Source organism: Dipodomys ordii, unplaced genomic scaffold (assembly GCF_000151885.1).
Source record: "Dipodomys ordii isolate 6190 unplaced genomic scaffold, Dord_2.0 Scaffold13, whole genome shotgun sequence".
Classification (NCBI taxonomy): domain Eukaryota; kingdom Metazoa; phylum Chordata; class Mammalia; order Rodentia; family Heteromyidae; genus Dipodomys; species Dipodomys ordii.
The window spans coordinates 8,964,351-8,977,486 of NW_012267229.1; the positions used below are offsets into that span (position 1 = coordinate 8,964,351).

At 40.8% G+C, this 13,136-nt stretch overlaps 1 protein-coding gene across 1 annotated transcript in view; it reads right to left on the reverse strand.

Annotated features, from left to right (window-relative positions):
- LOC105981447 (chromosome unknown open reading frame, human C20orf196) overlaps positions 1-13,136 on the reverse strand; it is a 125,106-nt gene that overhangs the window by 4,137 nt on the left and 107,833 nt on the right. The gene's annotated exons all lie outside the window — the stretch shown is intronic.

Here is a 13,136-nt window from a genome sequence, read left to right on the forward strand (position 1 = left end):
AAAAAAAAAAAAAGCACAGTATATTAAGAAAGGAGGAGGAATATGTGGCTTACAAATGTCTTTCTGTGCTATGGTGATGGGAGCTGCCCATTTGATAGCTATATAGCACATTCTTAATTTCCCAGGCCTGGCAGCCCTGCTTTGTCGGCCTTGCGTGTGCAAGGGACGTGTCCTGGTCATCAACATTCATTTGTAATCCCACTTTTGATGCATCATTTAATTTTGTGAGGGAGTTGGACTTCAGAGGCCTCACACTGCTCCAAGATTAGTCCACAGGCAACAATACCATGTTAAGTCTATCAGGAGCTAAGGCCTGCATCACAACTTCTTGCTGTGGACCTTACTTTTCTTTTCCTTTGTAACTTTTCTGTTCCTCTTAACCCTGCTACCCACTCCACAGAGGAGTGAACAGGATCACTGGATGAATAAGATCCAGTGTTATCTCAAGCCTGGATGTGCAAGGCCGTGAGAAGGTAATTGGTGCTCACTCCTCTGTCTGTAGCATTTGTGCTGAGAAACCTTTCCTGGCCCTTGAATACACAGAGCAAGCTCCTCTTTATATTTCTTCTTCTGCATGTGGCTAAATCAGGGTTTTATGTTGTTGCTATCCAAATTGAGAAAAGAAATGATTTGTTTTGGCTTCATTTCAGAGGTTTCAGTCCGTGGTGAGCTGGCTCCATTGCTATGCGACCATGATAAGGCAGCAGCAGAACTGGCAGACAACATGCCCAACAAGTACAAGTAAGGCTCTGGGCTCAATTCCTAGTCCTAAGGGGGGAAGAAGGCAGAAAAACCCAAAGAGCTTGTGGCAGAGCAAAGTTCAAAGGTTTGTTCCTTGTGACCTCTTCCATCCAACTAGGTCCTGCCCGCCACAGTTCCATTTAAATTTTGAATCCACCAGTGGATTCAAGCATTGATCAGAGTCATCATGCTCTAATTTTCTCCAGAAAGTCCCTGACAACCAGAGGTGTGTTTTCCTAGGCATCTCTCAAACCAATAAAATAGATACTATTAACTATGGCAGCATGCAATACACTTTATTCATATGTCTGGTTCCCTTATCTCCTTTCAATCTATTTTAAATTTTATTATTTTTTGGGGGGGTTATGGGGGCTGAACTCTGGGCCTGGGCTCTGTCCCTCAGCTCTCTAGTTCAATGCTAGCGCTCTACCACTTGAGCCACAGTGCCACTTCTGGCGTTTTTTGCGTATGTGGTGCTGAGGAAATCAAACCCAAGGCCTCATGCATGGAAGGAAATCACTCTACCACTCAGCCACCTTCCCAGCCCCTAAGATTTGATTCTGTTTTCAATGAGCTTTCAATATCAGTCAGAATAGACTAGGTTATGCTATATGACAAGTAAGCACCAAATATCAGGGCCATCAAACAACAAATGGTTAATTCTCATTTGGTAGAATTATGTCCCACTATTAGTATACTGATATACAAATGGATCATATCATCCTGAGCAGTACCTCCAGTCTTATGGAGCAGCTGCTGTATTACCACAGCTGATCATAACAACAGATGGAAAAAGAGCCTGGTGAAGCAGCCAGTGGCTGGAGAAGCTCTGCCACTGTTCACATTTCACTGACCATTGTGAAGTCACATGCTCAAGTCTGATTTCAAAGGATAAACATGAAAAATTATCCTGTAGGGAAAAGCAGGGGATACTGGTGAACAGTAATTTGTTTGCAACGTCTTCCATGTGAAACTATATTTCCCATTTTCACAATAGCCAAGCAGTAGCAGCAATCCAGGGTCTAACAATAAGTGAATAGCCACACAAAGTGTGGTATGTGCATGCAATGGGATAATATTCAGTCTTTAAAGGGAAAGATGCTCTGAAACTGAATGCAGCATGGACTTTATGTTAAGTGAAATAGGATAACCATAGCTAGAGAACTACTGTACATTTCTACTAGTATAGCATCTCCATAGCAGTCAAGTTCACAGAGACAAATGACCATCATGGTTGGATTTGTTATGTGATGAGTAGTTTTAGTTTTGAAACTTGAGAAGAGGTTTGGAGACTGGTCATCAACAATAGAAACACTCATGAACAACAAGCTTTAAGATGGTTAAGACAGTAAATGGCATGTTATTGTAGTTATTGTAGTTCTGCACTCCCCTAAATCTATCTATCCTGTCTCCCTTTTCTGCTTTACATTTTGTGTCCATTTTTAAATTCCCCACTCAAGGATCTTTGTCTCTATCACCTACTGTATCCTAAGAACTAAAAAGGTGCCTAACACAAGGTCAATACTAAGCTCATTAATTTTTTTCTTTTATTTGATGAGTTTCATTTTCAAAGATATAATTAGGGATGAGGTAGAGTACTTGTCTAGCCTGAGCAAGGCCCTAGGTTCAATCCCCAGCACCTTCTAAAAAAAAAGAACAAAAGACTTCTTGTCTCAAAGACAAAATTAAACTTTATTACTATATTTAATAAATCTAAAACCCCATACTTTAGTAATTTGTGAACTGAACAAGGGAATGAAATTAAGGTTAACAGATTCTGTCTGAAACACATAAGTAACACAAATATGAGTATCTGAATTCCTACCTATTCCCAACCTGTGTAATATGCATGGGTATGTCCTAAAAATTGACATGGTTTAAAGGGAGGCAAAAAAAACTTCATAATATCAAAGCAAGGCGTTTCATACACTATAACAAATGGTGACTGGATCAACATATACATCTATCTCTGTGCTGGGAGAAACAGCATCCATTAGCCAAATGTAGCTATTGAGTACCTAAAACACAGTACAAATAAAGACACAAGCACAACATCAAATCAGATCCCAAAGATTCACTACATAAAAATAATATCAAAAATACTGATTGGACTGAAAATGTTAAATATGGCAAGTTAAAGAAAATATAAGCTGGGCACTGGTGGCTCACGCCGGGAATCCTAGCTACTCAGGAGGCTGAGATCTGAGGATCGAGGTTCAAAGCCAGCCCGGGCAGCAAAGTCTGTGAGACTCTTATCTCCAATAAACCACCAGAAAACGGGAAGTGGCGCTGTAGCTCAAGTGGTAGAGCGCTAGCCTTGAGCGAAGACCTGAGGGACAGTGCCCAAGCCCAGAGTTCAGGCCCCATGACCAGACCTCCCCCCCCAAAAAGTCCTCCCCCTAAAACCAACCAGCCAGCACCTCAGTCTTAGATGTCCAGCTTCCAGAACTGATATTTAAGTTCATTATGGTATTTTATATGTCAAGCTGAAAAGACTAAAAAGACTACTTTGAAATTACCATTGTCATTAGTCCTGATAATAAATTGAATTACTGGTGCAGTTATTTAAAGGTGTATATTAAAAAATGGAAAATGAAACCTACTGAAACTGTTTTAAGAAGGGAGAGGGGGAAAAAAGAGAGATGGGTAAGTTTGATTGGAGTATACAGTATGTATGTACAAAAATGTCATAATAAAACCCCACCACTGAACTGAAGCCTCTGGAGTGGGTGGACAGGGAGGAAGGCAAATGCTGGCCTTTTTTTTTCTGGTTCTATATCAAAGAAACAGTAGGAGAGGACTTTTTTGGCTTGTATTCTTCACAAGTGCCAAATTCATGAAAATCAAGGGAAGACCAAGCAGTTCTAGACTGTAGGAGACATGACAACTAAATGCAACAGGTGGTTTTGAACTGACTTATTTTGCAATAAAGTACTTTACAGGAACAACTGAAGCATTGTGAATGGCATCACAATTAGATGGTAGTGATGTTCTGCTACTCAGTTTCTGATGCTGATGCTTTAATTCTGTTATGTAAGAGAATATTGTTATGATGAAAAAGACATTTGCGTAGACGTCATGTGTAGAATTTCAGGGGTGAAAGGCACCAGGTGGATCATTCACTCAGTTCATGAGTATGATATTTTTTTTTAAATCTTTAAAGCAAATTTCTGGAGGGATAATTGCTAAATTTTTCTACTTCAAAATAACAAATAGGCTGGGTGCTCTTGGCTCACATCTATAATCCTAACTACCCAGGAGGCTGAGATCTGAGAACCATCACTCAAAGCCAGCCTGGGCAGAAAGGATCATCAAATTCCCATCTCCAATTAACCACCAAAAAGTGGAAATGGAGCTCAAATGGTAGAGCACCAGCCATGAGTCAAAAAGCCAAATGAAATCTCAAGGCCCTGATTTCAAGCCCCGGTACTGGTACACATGCACGTGCACGTGCACACACACACACACACACACACACACACACACACACACACACACACACTCAAAAAGCCTTAGCCCGGGGTTTGGCAAGTAGTATTTGCCTTTTTAATGGTGTTGCTATTAAAGAACTAGGGAAAGGAGTGAAGATGGGCTCACAGTGGCAAGATGAGAGATGAGCTGTCCCTTACCACCTCCTTCCTTGCAGACGATCTGATCCCAGGATGGAAAAACAGGAAGATGGGACTGAGAAGGGCAATGGGAAAGGTAGGGAGAACAGAGAAATTGTTAGCAGCAACACTGGGGAAACTGGAGAGTTCTTGAAATACTGAAATCACCCACCTGACATGAACAACCATTTGTACAGAACTGTCCAAGTAGCATGACATGTACTTGGAAGTAATTGGTCAATGAATTTTGATATACTGAATTTGTGTGTATGTGTGTGTGTATGTTCGTCCTGGGACTTCAACTCAGTCTTAGCACTGTTCCTGAACTTCTTTGCTCAAGGCTAGCACTCTATCACTTGAGCCACAGCTCCATTTCTGGCTTTTGGTGGTTAATTAGAGATAGAAGTTGCACGGTCTTTCCTGCCCAGTCTGGTTTTGAAATGAGATCTAGCTTGTCTCCTGTATACCACATACAAATGTCAAGCAGACGGCAAATCATCTTCAAAGAAACAACCCTTCCTTCTTCAAAAGGACCATGGCATATGGCTTGAGTCATTTACTGTCAGTTATTTTGAGTACTGCCTCCAGTGCATTTCAGTCTTTGATTTCCTTTCAAACTTGCTTCACAGCAAGTACTAAGCCTTTTCTCTAATGACATGCTGTGGTGGTCCTCAGAATGCCATTCTTTCTTTACCAGCACATTTAACTAGTCACTTCTACCTCCCTGGTGCACACCTAGATGGAGAGAAGCACGAGATCTTCCCTAACTCAATTCCTGCTCAGAGGTATATTCTCACCACTGTTTTCAAATCCCACTCTACTTGTTGATATATCCCAGGTTTATAGAGCTTTCAACTAAGAACAGTAATGTCTACCCTAGGGTAAGTTTGAAGAAATCTTTTGTGTCAGAGATTAGTGACTGGAGTCAAGTATATACACATCCTACAGTGTGCACAAGACAGTGCCTAGCAACAAAGAACCATCCTTTCTCCATGTGCTGATAAGGTCGCTCCTCTTGCCACTCCTAAACTGAAGATGAACACTGACTCAAAGGATGGGTTTTGGAAGGAACTGGAAGTGAATTCTGAATCCCCACTGAGCTGTAATTTGCCTTGGAATTTGCCAACGCAATCTTTGCTATGAATCCCCCTTCCTTGGGCATTACCTTTCTTACCCATATACATGGTGCAATTTCCCCTTCTCAGACGCTGAGATGCCTTTTCCCTTCGCTGGGTCAAGGCTCCATTCCCAAAGATTCTTGTATTACCTAAATTGGGAGGAGCTTCCCTTTGTGTTACCATATGCTTTTCATCAGAAAAAGCATTTCTTTAGGAAGCCTAGTTGATATCATAATGACTTTGCATGCATTGTTTCAGGTAAGCTATTCATGAAAGCATCCACTTGTTATTTTTTTCCTTTGCCCAGAGAAAAGGATAACATATAGATATTTTTCATTCTCATAAAAGTAAAAATACTTTGTATCTTCAGGAGTTACAAATGCTAACTTGAATTCAGTAATGCAGGACAATCAATGAACTTGGAACATTTGAGATTAATGGCTGTGGTCTGTGAGAGACGCCATTAGCCAAACCTCAAATGGCTAATGGGGGATTCTCGCAGAGAATTTTACAAGGCTGCTTCTGTGGTTAATAAATGCACAGCAGGTTTTTAATCTCTGTCAAACATTTTAGCCTTTAACAAGTTGTAGCTAAATGGACTTGATATTCAGAATTCTGTCTCCTTCATGCATCTGTACCAATTGACGCCCACATTGTCTTGTTTGTCCAGAGTTCCTTTTACCACCAATAGCTAATTAGGAAGATCTGTGATTCAGGGCTACCCAGGACCAAAAGAATCTAAGTCTTACTTTTAAAATATTAGACAGCATATTGAAAGCTGGGTGCTAGTGGTTTCATGCCTATTATCCTATCTACTCAGGAGGCTGAGATCTAAGGATTAAGGTTCAAAGACAGACTGGGGAGGAAAGTCTATGGGATTCTTATTTCCAATTAATCACCCCCTCCTTCCCTCAAGCCAGAAGTAGAGAGAGCTGTGGCTCAAGTAATGGAGTGCTAGCCTTGAGAAAAAAAACCGAGGATAGCTCCTAGGACCTGAGTCCAAGCCCCAAGGCCAGTACAAAAAAAAAAAAAAGCACAGTATATTAAGAAAGGAGGAGGAATATGTGGCTTACAAATGTCTTTCTGTGCTATGGTGATGGGAGCTGCCCATTTGATAGCTATATAGCACATTCTTAATTTCCCAGGCCTGGCAGCCCTGCTTTGTCGGCCTTGCGTGTGCAAGGGACGTGTCCTGGTCATCAACATTCATTTGTAATCCCACTTTTGATGCATCATTTAATTTTGTGAGGGAGTTGGACTTCAGAGGCCTCACACTGCTCCAAGATTAGTCCACAGGCAACAATACCATGTTAAGTCTATCAGGAGCTAAGGCCTGCATCACAACTTCTTGCTGTGGACCTTACTTTTCTTTTCCTTTGTAACTTTTCTGTTCCTCTTAACCCTGCTACCCACTCCACAGAGGAGTGAACAGGATCACTGGATGAATAAGATCCAGTGTTATCTCAAGCCTGGATGTGCAAGGCCGTGAGAAGGTAATTGGTGCTCACTCCTCTGTCTGTAGCATTTGTGCTGAGAAACCTTTCCTGGCCCTTGAATACACAGAGCAAGCTCCTCTTTATATTTCTTCTTCTGCATGTGGCTAAATCAGGGTTTTATGTTGTTGCTATCCAAATTGAGAAAAGAAATGATTTGTTTTGGCTTCATTTCAGAGGTTTCAGTCCGTGGTGAGCTGGCTCCATTGCTATGCGACCATGATAAGGCAGCAGCAGAACTGGCAGACAACATGCCCAACAAGTACAAGTAAGGCTCTGGGCTCAATTCCTAGTCCTAAGGGGGGAAGAAGGCAGAAAAACCCAAAGAGCTTGTGGCAGAGCAAAGTTCAAAGGTTTGTTCCTTGTGACCTCTTCCATCCAACTAGGTCCTGCCCGCCACAGTTCCATTTAAATTTTGAATCCACCAGTGGATTCAAGCATTGATCAGAGTCATCATGCTCTAATTTTCTCCAGAAAGTCCCTGACAACCAGAGGTGTGTTTTCCTAGGCATCTCTCAAACCAATAAAATAGATACTATTAACTATGGCAGCATGCAATACACTTTATTCATATGTCTGGTTCCCTTATCTCCTTTCAATCTATTTTAAATTTTATTATTTTTTGGGGGGGTTATGGGGGCTGAACTCTGGGCCTGGGCTCTGTCCCTCAGCTCTCTAGTTCAATGCTAGCGCTCTACCACTTGAGCCACAGTGCCACTTCTGGCGTTTTTTGCGTATGTGGTGCTGAGGAAATCAAACCCAAGGCCTCATGCATGGAAGGAAATCACTCTACCACTCAGCCACCTTCCCAGCCCCTAAGATTTGATTCTGTTTTCAATGAGCTTTCAATATCAGTCAGAATAGACTAGGTTATGCTATATGACAAGTAAGCACCAAATATCAGGGCCATCAAACAACAAATGGTTAATTCTCATTTGGTAGAATTATGTCCCACTATTAGTATACTGATATACAAATGGATCATATCATCCTGAGCAGTACCTCCAGTCTTATGGAGCAGCTGCTGTATTACCACAGCTGATCATAACAACAGATGGAAAAAGAGCCTGGTGAAGCAGCCAGTGGCTGGAGAAGCTCTGCCACTGTTCACATTTCACTGACCATTGTGAAGTCACATGCTCAAGTCTGATTTCAAAGGATAAACATGAAAAATTATCCTGTAGGGAAAAGCAGGGGATACTGGTGAACAGTAATTTGTTTGCAACGTCTTCCATGTGAAACTATATTTCCCATTTTCACAATAGCCAAGCAGTAGCAGCAATCCAGGGTCTAACAATAAGTGAATAGCCACACAAAGTGTGGTATGTGCATGCAATGGGATAATATTCAGTCTTTAAAGGGAAAGATGCTCTGAAACTGAATGCAGCATGGACTTTATGTTAAGTGAAATAGGATAACCATAGCTAGAGAACTACTGTACATTTCTACTAGTATAGCATCTCCATAGCAGTCAAGTTCACAGAGACAAATGACCATCATGGTTGGATTTGTTATGTGATGAGTAGTTTTAGTTTTGAAACTTGAGAAGAGGTTTGGAGACTGGTCATCAACAATAGAAACACTCATGAACAACAAGCTTTAAGATGGTTAAGACAGTAAATGGCATGTTATTGTAGTTATTGTAGTTCTGCACTCCCCTAAATCTATCTATCCTGTCTCCCTTTTCTGCTTTACATTTTGTGTCCATTTTTAAATTCCCCACTCAAGGATCTTTGTCTCTATCACCTACTGTATCCTAAGAACTAAAAAGGTGCCTAACACAAGGTCAATACTAAGCTCATTAATTTTTTTCTTTTATTTGATGAGTTTCATTTTCAAAGATATAATTAGGGATGAGGTAGAGTACTTGTCTAGCCTGAGCAAGGCCCTAGGTTCAATCCCCAGCACCTTCTAAAAAAAAAGAACAAAAGACTTCTTGTCTCAAAGACAAAATTAAACTTTATTACTATATTTAATAAATCTAAAACCCCATACTTTAGTAATTTGTGAACTGAACAAGGGAATGAAATTAAGGTTAACAGATTCTGTCTGAAACACATAAGTAACACAAATATGAGTATCTGAATTCCTACCTATTCCCAACCTGTGTAATATGCATGGGTATGTCCTAAAAATTGACATGGTTTAAAGGGAGGCAAAAAAAACTTCATAATATCAAAGCAAGGCGTTTCATACACTATAACAAATGGTGACTGGATCAACATATACATCTATCTCTGTGCTGGGAGAAACAGCATCCATTAGCCAAATGTAGCTATTGAGTACCTAAAACACAGTACAAATAAAGACACAAGCACAACATCAAATCAGATCCCAAAGATTCACTACATAAAAATAATATCAAAAATACTGATTGGACTGAAAATGTTAAATATGGCAAGTTAAAGAAAATATAAGCTGGGCACTGGTGGCTCACGCCGGGAATCCTAGCTACTCAGGAGGCTGAGATCTGAGGATCGAGGTTCAAAGCCAGCCCGGGCAGCAAAGTCTGTGAGACTCTTATCTCCAATAAACCACCAGAAAACGGGAAGTGGCGCTGTAGCTCAAGTGGTAGAGCGTTAGCCTTGAGCTGAAGAGCTGAGGGACAGCGTTCAGGCCCAGAATTCAAGCCCCATGACTGACAAAAAAAAAAAAAAAAAATATATATATATATATATATATTGTAAAAACTAGTATTTTTTATTTTTCTTATTTTTTGTCGGTCCCATTGGGGCTTGAACTCTGGCCTGGGCACTGTCTCTGAGCTCTTCAGCTGAAGGCTAGCACTCTACCACTTGATAGCACCACTTCTGGTTTTCTGGTCATTAATTGGAGATAAGAGTCTCATGGACTTCCCTGCTCAGGGCTGGCTTCAAAGCATGGTCCTCAGATCTCAGCCTCCTGAGTAACTAGGATTATAGGTGTGAGTCATTGGTGTTTTTAATCGTGGCTGATAGGAAAATATGAATGATGTGAGTGGCTCAGATTATGTTTCTGTACAAGGATGGCTGATCCAGATAGTCTTTATGTAATCGATTTTTTTTTTTTGGTTGGTTGTGGGGCTTGAACTCTGGGAGATATTCTTTAGAGTTATGATGCAAGAAGGCTTTGACTCCACAGTTATCTTTCCTGAAAGTTTATGCAGAAATTCTTGGAGCTCAGGTAACATGCTAAAGGCAGCCAGGATGAAGATTCACAGTAGCATTGTATCAGTCCGTTTTGGTTGCAATAATTAAATGCCTTAGGCTGGATAACTTGATAAAGAAAAGAGCATTATTTAATCGCACAGTTCTGGAGGTGCAAGGGCCCACATCTGGTGATAGTCTTGCTGGCAGAGTCCAGAGGTGGTGTGAGGCATTACACAGCAAGAGACAGGAAGAGTGAGTGACTCTGTGTGTGTGTGTGTGTGTGTGTGTGTGTGTGTGTCTTCCTGCTTCTCTCCCCTTTATAAAACCACTAGTATTCAATTATAGGGACTTCTCCCTGATGACCAGTCTATTCCTAAGCACCTTCAAATGGCCCAAACTTTAAATACTATAATCTATAAATTACATGTCCACCTTCTTTACACCTCACTAAAATGATAGAATTTCAACTCAAGCCTCTGTAAGACAAACTCAAATGATAACCGAACCATATCAAATGTGTTATCCCACACTGTTCGGGAAGCATGAGATGTCCATGGATGGTCAGTGCTGCATTGTCCTCCTCTACTAGTTGCCCCTGGAGTACACGCTTGCAAGGAAGTGAGGACGGACTTTCTAAATGAACCCAGATGTCTCTACTTTCTAGACTCAATCAATAATTATAGAACATTTACCATCCGTGGCATCAGGTTTGGCCCCATGCTAATTGGCCAATGTTTGGGAGGCAAAAGCTGCATTAAGCTGAGATGAACAGGTGATGCTGAGGCCTAAGGGATGTGTCATCTCCAGTCAGATGAGTCAAGGAAGGAAAGTTGCTGGGGGAAAGCCAGAGGTAGGCCTGAAGAGTGCAATGCCCAGGAGCATAGAGTATGGTAGTGTGTTTGGGGAAGGGAATTCTTACAAGTTAAGGGTCTTGAGGGCTTGCGTGCATGTTGTAGAAACCAAGTAAATACTGTTTTAGTTTTGTTTTGTGCTGGCCTGGGGGCTTGAATTTGCTTTTGTGGTCTCAAGTGACTTGTGTGCTTAGCGGGCACTTGAGCTATACCTTCAGTTCAGCTATTTTGCTGGTTAATTGGATATAAAGTCTCTCAGACTTTTCTGCCTAGGCTGGTTTCAATGCACAGTCCTCTAAGTTTCAGCCTTCTGAGTAGCTAGGATTATAGGCTGTAAACACTGTTGGTAACCAGCCAACTTCAGGCATTCCCTATTGAAAAAATATATTACAATTTGAGTGATCAAGACTCACTAGGGCAAAGGGGAGGCTTACTCAGAACAGTCTTTGTTTGTGCCTACTGTCCCAAGAGCATCCTCTTTAACTCTGAAAAGATGGATCACACTGCTTCTTCCATGTGCATGTGCATGGGGACACATTTCACAGAGAACCTGGTGTTGGAGGTACACAGGAGAAAGTCCTACCTCACATCCTCACACAGTGTGGGGCTGAGGTTGAACCTGGAAATGTTCCCAGTCCATGGTCTAACTATGTAACTGACTACAGATTTTGTTTTCTGCTAAACGTTGGATTTATTCTACTCTTCAAGAGCCTTCTGGTTATTGCTGGTAAATAATGACCCCCATTCACTCTACCCATCTGTGTTTCACTTGACTCTTCTTTCTGGTTTGTCTCCCCTCTCTCATGTAATAACACCAGACTTGGAGTTCTAAAACACCTTGTATCCTACCATAATAATAACAAAACTAATCACAAAAAAAAAGCCAACAAATTTGAGCCTCTTTTGCCCAGGCAACCCAGGTTTTGAATTTGCAACTGTTCCTTTAAAGGACAAATTTCACAAATCCCTGGAAAAGAGGCTATCAAGATATTTAATTCAAATTAACACTTCAAAAGGATGATTGGCTTAGTCAGGTGCTTTTGAAGCCAGAGCCAGAGTCTGTACTTGTTTACATCTGAAAGATAAAACTGGATGAATCACCCAGAAGGAAATAGCTTTTGCTGTCACCCTTCATCCCAATGACACAAAGATGCAATGTGCAAAGGACAGGGTCTTGTGAGAGGAACAATGAAGGCAGGGAGAAAATAAAGATTATGTGATCTGTAAATAGCTCCCAAATTAGGTGTGAGGTAAATTTGATAAAGCAGATGTTCTGAATTGCAAATTATCTTATTTTTATCTTGGCAAATGTTACCTTTTTGCTAAGAGATTAAAATGTTCTAAGAATTACAAACTTTAATATCCAAGCTCATAGTACTCCAACTTGACAACTGGCATATTGTCACATTGGTTTCAAATCTTTTTCCTTATTAAAGAAATCAATTAACTTGACTGTTTCTTCATAGATATTATATAATTTGGCTCCTTCTAGCCCATTATATATGTTTTAATATATGCTATAAATTTATGTATAAATATTAATTTATAAATATACTAATAGATAATATTGTTGCTTTTTGTATAGTGATCATTTTAATTTTGCTTTCAATTTTCAAAATTTAGCATCTTGCTTTTAAAAAATACTTTCTATAGAGGGAAGGGGTGACATTGTCCAAAAAGAAATGTTCTCATGCTGGGCACTGGTGGCTCACACCTGTAATCCTAGTTACTCAGGAGGCTGAGGTCTGAGGATCATGGTTCAAAGCCAGCCTGGGCAGGAAAACCAGTGAGACTCTTATCTCCAATAAACCACCAGAAAATGGGAAGTGGAGCTGTGGCTCAAGTGGCAGAGTGTTTGCCTTGAGCTGAAGAGCTGAGGGACAGCGCCCAGGCCCATGACCACCAAAAAAATCCCAAAAAACAAAAAAGAAATGTACTCATTATCTGATTTATGCAACTATAACCCTTCTGTACATCACCTTCACAATAAAAATAATATATGTATATATGTAATTTTAAAATACTTTTTTTTTTTTCGGTCGTGGGGCTTTAACTCTGGGCCTGGGTGCTGTCCCTTAGCTCTTCAGCCCAAGGCTAGTACTCTACCACTTGAGCCACAGCGCCACTTCCGGCTTTTTTCTTTTTGCTTATGTGGTGCTGAGGAATCAAACCCAGGGCCTCATGCATGCAAGGCAAG